Consider the following 9,986-nt stretch of genomic DNA (forward strand, 5'->3'; position numbering starts at 1 on the left):
GCACAGTAAACAGCATCAAGCAGGAATTTATCTCAGGTTCTCTTGCAGGCAGACACAACGACTTCTGATGCGACATCTTTCTGCCTGGGCTTGTAAGGTTGTTAGCGAGGTTGCTAATGTTTACGCGTGATCTAGGGTTACATCTGTTTTCCCGCTGTTTTCCCTCGTGCATTCAGTGAAAAGAAAATCTTTAAACGTACATTCTGGTGCGTTTTTCTAACTTTTTTTCAAGTCAGACATTCTGACGGATTTATTTCGGTTTTTGCTTTTGTCTGCGTCTGTTTTTGACTTTTAACAAAATGTTTTCTTCGGACTTCTTTGCGAATGGGTGGGGAGTTACTGGTAAGATCAATCACAAACACAATGTAATGATGCGGCGGAAGGGAAACTCAAACAAAGCTGTCACGTGATGCCATTGCCAGAATTTGATACTCAAGAACGGTGGTTTCTATTGTTTTATCAAAAATGTCGTGATGTGCTTACGGAAAACAAACATGAAAATTGTTTGTTCGTTTTTTTAACTTTGGAACTTCTTCAAATGTTGATCTTCTTTCAACGCCTGTTTAACCGTTGCCCACATCCCACTCTAGTATTTTGACGTGATAGACTCTCTGTGTGTCTCTTTCTATCTCTGTCTCTGTATGTGTTTCTGTCTCTTCGTTTGTCTGTCTGCATGTCTCTCTCTCTCTCTCTCTCTCTCTCTCTCTCTCTCTCCCCCCCTCTCTCTCTCTCTCTCTCTCTCTCTCTCTCTCTCTCTCTCTCTCTCTCTCTCTCTCTCTCTCTCTCTCTCTCTCTCTCTCTCTCTCTCTCTCTCTCTCTCTCTCCCTTTGTTCTCCCATCCCCTCTGTTTCTCTCTATATTGCGGCATCCTATTCTGCAAGCGTTTCACACGATTGTGTATTGTTTATTCTGAGCTTTATCTGTAGGCTATAATACCTTCCTAACTAGTATGCTTACAAGATTTGTGACGCCGCTGAAAGAATTACACGCAAGTCGTAAAGGATGATGCGGCGTCACTTTCACAGTTACCTGTGTAACCTTCTGACGTTTTGAATTTGTATCTCTTGGCTTATCGACTTGTCAGAGTGTGAAAAAAGATGAAGATTTATGTCACTGGTGTTCTATATGTGTGATGCATACGTTCACCTTGATGTTTGGAATGGCATTGCTATTGTGCTCTCGAAGACAAAAGAGTGCATGCATAACGGTGCAGCGTTGAAGAAAGTTTTAGTTTGGTGATAATGTCACTGTTGATTTGGCGTGTTGTTTTTTTACTTGCATGTATACACACACCTTTGCATTGCCAATTCATTTGCTCGTATGCCGCAAGCGTTGTTGTTCTTGGCAAATCTTTTGTCCAATACAGACGATACTGTCGAGACTTGAAGGTGTTTTTTTGTGTGCAACTGTAGTTTTATGCTCTTGATAGATAAGACAGCGCATTTTGCTGCCACTTTGTACTCTTACCGCACTCTAGCACACAATCACACACACATATATGCACAAGAACGAACATATGTAAAACCACATGCACTCACGCATGTATGGACACACAACACACATACACGCATGCACACACACAAGCACACTCACGCACGCACACACACACACACACACACACACACACACTGTGGCACACACACACACACACACTGTGGCACACACACGCACGCAAGCACGCACGCACGCAAACACACACACACACACACACAAACACACACACACATACACACGCATGCACGCACGCACACACATACATCAACTTACGGACAAAATATCTGCGTCCTTTTCGACACACTCACACACACACACACACACACACACACACACACACACACACACACACACACTCTCTCTCACAACCACACATACACACACACACACACACACACACACACACACACACATGTTCCTACCTAGCTTAAATAAATTTCCTCGGGTTTCAAGAGCTTCCAGCAAAACGAATAAAACGAAACTCTTTTGCAGATCACTTCTAACACCAGCTGGTCTCTTCTGCAACTATACATTTCTCTGCACAGCTGAACTTTGTCAGATCATGACAACGGCAAGAACAATGTTTGTTTCATCATTTCCCTAGTGTATTTGCTTTGATATACGCATCGATACAAACATACACGGTATAACATTTCCTGTGGCTGCAACTTGCAAACAGGCGCCAGCAATCTCGCAGCACTGTTTCTTCCCTTTCGAATAGGTTTATTCTTCACAAATCCGCAATGCATTTGTTCTCATACATGCATTTGCTTTGATGCGACCAAACATCAACTGCATACTGTTTCCTGCAGTTTTAACCCACAGTGTTCGTATGATCCTTTTTCGCCCTTTTCTCTTGCCGGGTTTGTGTTATCTTGCAAAATAAAACAAATTCATATGCTTTCGTGTAGATAGATGAAAACATACATGTATGCGTAACGTTTTCCGCAGTCCCAACCGCAGGCGCATGAATTCACACAACTCTGTATAATTATTCACCTTACCTTGCATTGCTTGGTCACTTGTCACAGTTCTTCTTCTTCTGCGTTCGATGTTGATGGCCGTGCTAAATCCTTAGACCAGTGGCTGCCAGGAAGTCCGCAGTCTTGCGCAGTTCGTCGGCAGGACCCCAGAGTTTGGCTCCAAACTTGTCACAGTGAAACAATACATTTTCTTTTATATGTTTTGTTAACACCACGGCATTGCTAATATTTCTTGCAGCTCAAATCATGCTCACCAAAATATGCTAGGGTTTAGGCTGGAGAACAGGAAGTTGAAATAAAATAGGTCTTTCGCCTAGTTGACGTAACTCAAATAAAAAAATAAAAAAAGTATTGATAATGAACTGATTAAAACCAGGCTCAAAAATCAAATATTGTCTTATTTTCAATGTTACTACTTTATTCAATGGAGACTGTATCAGTGTTGTGGTTTTATATTGTTCCTCTATCACTCTTCTTTATGTGAGATCGTTTGATCGTTGATTTGTTTACATACCTTCAATAGAATCTGAACACTGTCTTCAGTATTTTTTGTGTGGAAAAGTCTGATACCCCATAATTATTCAAGTTTCAGTCGTTATCTTCAAAATTAGCACGTTAACCCCTATTCTATTTGGTGTTTTTGACGTAAGCACCCCTTGACTTTACAGAAAAGTTTACTTTGAAAAAACGTTAACACCTTAACAAGGGGTAGACTCCGGCCTTAAATTGCCTTATTCGCAACGATTGACCTCCAACAATAAAGTATTCACAAAACAAACTGTTCACGTCTGCTAGATTATATTGCTTATGGTTCAAACCCTACTCACCAGAATCTACACGGACACAACCTTATCTTCTTCTTCGTTCATGGGCTAAAACTCCCACGTACACTCGTGTATTTTGTATGTTTGTTTTTTGGTGTGTTTTTTAAATGTGTATGGCCGTTTTTAACCCGCCATTTAGGCAGCCGCTTTCGGGGGAAGCATGCTGGGTATATTCGTGTTTCTATAAACCACCGAACTCTGACATGGATTACAGGATCTTTTCCGTGCGTACATGATCTGGTGCTTGCGTGTACACACCAAGGGGGATACCGTGGCACTAGCAGGTCTGCACATAAGTTGACCTGACAAATCGTATAATGCCTGTCCTCTGCCGAACGTAACAAATAAATACTACATAATAGAATGTGCACGCCTGCAAGTGCCTGCAACTGCAAAATAGAGCAGATGCGTGCCGTCGTTTGTGCAACAAGCTGCAGTCTGTCCTTTGCACACAAAAAGCTGTGCGATTATCAGTTTCCCCTTTTGTTCACCGCACGTTCGTCTGACGACCCGGCCCCGCGTGTGCCGGGCTGTGCGCATGCGCGGTGTGTTGTGTCTGTAGCACGTGCCGCTCGCGTTTGCCACGTGGTGTCGGGGAGGAAATGAGGGTCCGAGGGGAGAAGGATTTGCACCTGACACCCACCAGGTAGGATCTTGTTGTCTCTTGATTATCAGCAGCAGCAGGTATAGGCCTACTGAGGAGGCTGCTGTTTCTGTGACTTTGAACTGGTGGAAATACGGTTGCAAGTCATGAGTATGAAAAATGTCTGAGGGGTGCGTTTGTTTGAATTATCATGTTTTGCCGGGCCGCTGGTCGAGTCAGTTGTGGTTCGGAATAAAGAGAATACCGTGACATGGTCACACTACATTTCTTGAAAGAGTGTGTTTCTACTTTACATTTAACATCGATGATTAAGATATGTATCATAGTCGTTTCAAGTTATGAATGTCCGCAGTTTAATCGCAGACTAGCTCAGTCTCACACACCGACACAGTCACTGACTGACTAATCGGTCTTTAAAACTGGCATACGTAACCCTACTCAGTCATCATACGCACACGCACGTACGCAAGCACAAGCACAAGCACGCACACACACACACACACACACACACACCGTCACACACACACACACACACACACACACACACCGTCACACACACACACACACACACACACAAACACACACACACACACACAAACACACACACACACCGTCACACACACACACACACACACAAACACACAAACACACAAACACACAAACACACACACACACGCGACGAAAACACTTAAGCACTCTTACCACTTTCAGTTTCCATCCGCGGCAACCCAGTTCAAGTTCTTCACTCTTTGAACAGGATATTTACAGTTTTACCGAATTACCGGCGTTCGGCATGTAAACAGCCTGAGCTCTAAGCCTTTTTACTCCCAGCAAATGAGTTCACCCATATGTGATAGACAAAAGGATTTACAAACATCCCAGTTCTATCTCCTAGACAAATTACCACACAGTTTAAACAACAGCAGCAATTTTATACTGGCACCCAAGATTGTTTATGGACGAGATAGTTTTGCACCATCCTATAAACTGTAGCGTGGAGTCGAGGGGAAAACGGGGGGTATATACACAGAACGTTTCCGTATCCTAAGCTTGGTGTGACGTTGAGTCACAGTTTATAAGCCTGTAAATAATTCTGTAACGGTCGGGTTGTTAATGAATATTGAGCTTCTGCTGTACTGAATGTCTTTGCTTTGGTTGAATAGTGTGTCTATGTGTGTCTTTTCTTTGGTCTGAGTGTGTAGGTATATTAGTTGCTATTCCAAACATTATCCAGCACAAAGAGTTTCCCTTGACAATAAACTGTTAATGTTTTCGAGAAGACTGGGTGATAATAGTACAACCAAGTGTCTGTTACACAGTCAAGAGTTATGTATTTCAGCTTTATTATATACCAAAGATTATATAGAACTGTGGAAACTTTTTACTGTGCTAACTAAAAAAATAATCATAATAGTTTCACAACAAACGTGACATCAGACTGACCATAGAAGGAATAGAGAAGGTTAACAGGAGAAATATGTATATGTTCAAGGAAAAAAATCATAGATTAACATTTTGCGAATTATCAAAGACAGATGACCCATTTGGGACATTCTGTGCTGCAGGTCTATGCGAGCTTGCGTGCAAATATTAAACTAACAAATCTTCATACCGTGCTAAACATTGACGGTATGCAGACACACCGACAAAACAACAAGACACACTTTGCTCTCGTTCAGACAGGCAACGAGTGAGGCACTAAGCTTACCTACAACAGCACTATCAGGAGAATGAAGATTCCAACATAAATGTATTCCCTCTATTTTTATTTTCTTATTAAATATTTATACAAACCGCATACACACACTCAATTACGTTCTTATCCAAATCTAAGCCCAACGAATGAAAACCCTACTTTTACCCAATATCTCTTCCCTGGCATGTAAACACAACTTATCAGTGTTTGAAATTTGCAGAAAACGAAACGGCACTTTATCTTTTTCTCTGTTCTAAATCGGTCCAATGAAATGGAACGCTCGCTATGCTCTTATCAAAATTGTTCAGATACTCTTGTATTTGCTCTGCGTGCAAGCGATAAACTGGAATGATTTTCAAGTTTCACAACTTTTATTGCGTGCCGTTCAGCAGGGGGTTGCAAGTTATTAAAACGTAAGATCAAAACCCCTTCAAATTATTTTGGAGAAAACTGTTCAGCAAGGCCCCTCACTCAGTACGGCTGCTTGTTTTATATATAACGTTTTATTACCAATTCGGTGCCCCATATGGCTTTTTGACCAATCAGGGCGGATTCTAGGTGACCCTCTAAATGTTATAACGTTCAGGCAGGGACCCTTTTTGTTTATCAAGCTATAAATCAACAAGACACAGTAACAATTTAGATCAACAATATCAGCGTGATTTATTCTAAAGAATGACACTTCAAATGCTGTCAGATAATACTCTCTTTTATATGTAAAAAATACCGAAAAGCGAGTTTTGTCGGTGGGTGCTTTACGGAACAGCAAGGCACCGCCCATCCTCTGAGTGTGCAATGGGACCCGCTCACTTGAAATCTAAATTAGGCCTATCTAAGTTCGGAAAAATCAAGTGAAATTGTGTCACTCGCTTTACGTCATTTCCCATCCGTCTGGAGTCGGTTCTAAATCTGTCGCTCTCTGTTCAACAAGAAAAAGCTAAGCAACCGAAACGCATGTTCAACAAGGTTTATCTTGTGAGATTGTTGTGTGTCAAACGCATTTGACCTGTGAATATTCATGACGTCAGGTGTGTTACTCTGATTGGCTGACCCAGGTCACGAGAAATCTTTGACTGACAGGCATAATCAGGTAGGAGCGCTCAAGTTCCCATTGCGGCTGTTCCGTCTAATTCTCGGGGTCGCTTCGAAATTTCTTTTGGTCGATTTAAACGGTAATAAAACCGTTATTTCTAATATGCTGGCTGTCAGCAAATGATTACAGACATGTCTCACAAACGATATCAGCATTCGCCAAAAAGGCTCATGCTTGATATCTTTTTTCTCGACATGTATGTTATCATTTGCTAACAGTCAGCACATTAGAAATAACTCATAATATCAGAGTCTTACTAGCCCGTGTCAGCATCGCACCATTAAACAAAGATTACTCCCTGTTGCTGAAGGAATTTTCAGCCACGGTTTCGATAGTAGTAATGCTACACGCGCAACAAATGTTAGGCGTTGTTGCTGTATTATATATGTAGCGTGACCGTAAACCGCTCGGACAGTTGGGAGAAATAGTAGATCAGCTGGTAAACACAGTGTCAGAGGTGAAGAGGATTGATATGTTTGGTGATTGACATATTTACATACAGTTATACCTGTCTGTAACGACCACCCAGGTACTGACTTAAAGTGGTCTTTATGGACAGGTGGTCGCAATGGAAAGGTGAATTATATCGAAAGAATTTGTTAGGGATTATGTGGGGTGGTCGTTGGGATCATGTGGTCTTTGTCAAGATGTGGTCACCAGGGCAGGTTCAACACTAGTATCAGCCTTTTGTCTTCTCCATTGATGTCGAGGGTTTTCGGCTGTCCTCAGAGCACTATTGATCTGTCCGCTTGTCAGTCTGTCTGTCTGTCTGTCTGTCTGTCTGTCTGCCTGTCTGTCTACATACATGGCTGCTGACTTCGTCGGTCTGACTGCCCGTCCGTCCGTCCGTCCGTCCGTCTGGCTGGCTGTTCGCATCATATAGTATACTGAAAGGCATAAATTCTGCAAATAGTGCATTGAACGATTTTGCTCTCAAACGAAAATCAGATTGAACCTGCAATTTGTAGTTGACATCTTGAGTGTCGGAGCAAATGTTTCACGCTGTCAGCGTGCGCTTTGCAGTATTGCTGATCCAGCCACAGCCCACTGTGCTAATAAAGACAATGGGCTGAACGGGAGACAATAACGTAAAAAGATAGTGTATGGCCCTATAAAATGCAACTGGCTGTTTGGCTGTATCAGATATCGCAATCATGCCACGACTTGATGAAGGAGAGAGACAGCAAGCGATTGGGATGCTTAGAGCTGGCCAAAGCATTGAACGTGATGAACACTGAACGTTTTCCGAAATCATTGCGCTTGGACTCAGTCACTTTTTTTGAAAAATTGTCATTTCATGATGTTCTATTCAAAATCAATAAAGCGAACGTTTATAAACACTAAAATGGCCAATAAATAAAATATTCAAACATTGAAAACATTTACCACTGAGTTGATTTTTTGTGATTTTTTAAAGTTCAGTTTGCGGAATTTATGCCTCTCGGTATATATTTCTCCTCACGCAGATTGAAAAAGCTACTATTCAAAAACAGCCATGTGTACTTTAGAGAAAATGAGAGAAGAGAGAAGAGGAGGAGGAGGAGGAGGAGGAGGAGGAGGAGGAAGAGGGATGTATGAACGAGACGTTCCAACCAGAAAGATAAACTAAGCAACTTCTTTGTGCTTCAAGTATGCGTCCCCACCCTAAGGACAGCCGATTCAGCAAAGGTCAGAGACAGGGACAAAAGAAACATTCTGGCTTTTTTCTCTTCTTTTTGCAGTGTTTTGTTTTTCTCATATCTTCAAGGGTCCGAAGTATTCTTTTCAAGTAAATCCTTTCGGGTGGATCTGTCCGGCACAAAAGTTCATATGGGTTGACCCTTGTTTAAACAATTCGCTGGGTTACTGTTTGACCTGTAAGCTTTATGAAAAGTTCTGGGGGGTTATTTTCTCTTTGCCTTTGTGGCTGAAAATGCGTTACGTCGCGAAGGAAAAGAAACTATATTGCAAAAACGCCTACAACTGCTGGTGTCTTTGTTGTCGTTGTTTCTGTCGTTGTTGTTGTTCTTGCTGTTTGTTGAGTCGAACTCGACATGACAACCTTTTGATTTCTGTCCCTTTTCAGACATTTGCCACGCAGGTAATTTTTGCTTTGTATTCATTGCAGCAACTCATGGGTCTTTCTCTTTTCCTCTTTCGTCTTTTTCCTCTCTTTCTCCTCCTTCGATTTTCTCTTTTTTTTCGGGATTCTTGGGATTTTAATGTTTTTTCACTTGAATTTGTTCTCAGAGAGTCTGCTCCTTGTCTCATATTTTCCCTTCATTTGTCCAAACCGCAGTGTTTGGCTCTGCGCTCTTTTGAGGGCTATTTTCATACCTCGTCGAAGCACGCAACGAACTGAAAAGTTTGCAGGAACAGAAGACAAACAGTGAATAATCTCGGTGTCCCTAGCTCACGCACAACTTCTCGTTCGTCGTGTGAAAACAGACGCGGCTACGTTTGCTTTGGGATTCCGGGCTCGTCTTTCCCGCGCAAAAAAATGTGTTTTGGAATTAGAATCGCGCTTGAGAAGCGCTGATGAGGTATTACGCCTTGTGGGAAAGAAACATTTTGTCCAAATTTTAAAAGACGGGACTGAAAGACTGGTGTCTTCAGTTCAAAGATGGGAATTGGGCAGAGACAGACAGACAGTGACAGACATGTGTGAGCCAATATGACTGATGAGACAGAGAATGACGGTTAAAAACTAGGTTGCAGGGCTACTTTGTTCAGAATGTTGATGAAACAAGGGCAGGGAGGAATGGTCACACACACACACACACACACACACACACACACACACACACACACACACACACACACATTATAAGGGTAGGCGCCCAACTGACGAAGAAGAAAAATTGATAGAACCCATTGACATAATTGGGGAGGGGACGGGGTCAAAAAGATGTTAAAAGCACTGTCATGCAGACAGGCAAATAGATTAAAGGTCACGTGTATCCAGACAGAAATACAATACAGGCATAAAGAAAGGACGATGGGATAAAAGATGGCAAAAAGTGAAATAATCAGTCCAAGTCAAACCGGCACGGTTGGCCTAGTGGTAAGGCGTCCGCCCCGTGATCGGGAGGTCGTGGGTTCGAACCCCGGCCGGGTCATACCTAAGACTTTAAAATTGGCAATCGAGTGGCTGCTCCGCCTGGCGTCTGGCATTATGGGGTTAGTGCTAGGACTGGTTGGTCCGGTGTCAGAATAATGTGACTGGGTGAGACATGAAGCCTGTGCTGCGACTTCTGTCTTGTGTGTGGCGCACGTTATATGTCAAAGCAGCACCGCCCTGATATGGCCCTTC

This window comes from Littorina saxatilis, linkage group LG1, assembly GCF_037325665.1.
Source record: "Littorina saxatilis isolate snail1 linkage group LG1, US_GU_Lsax_2.0, whole genome shotgun sequence".
Lineage (NCBI taxonomy): Eukaryota > Metazoa > Mollusca > Gastropoda > Littorinimorpha > Littorinidae > Littorina > Littorina saxatilis.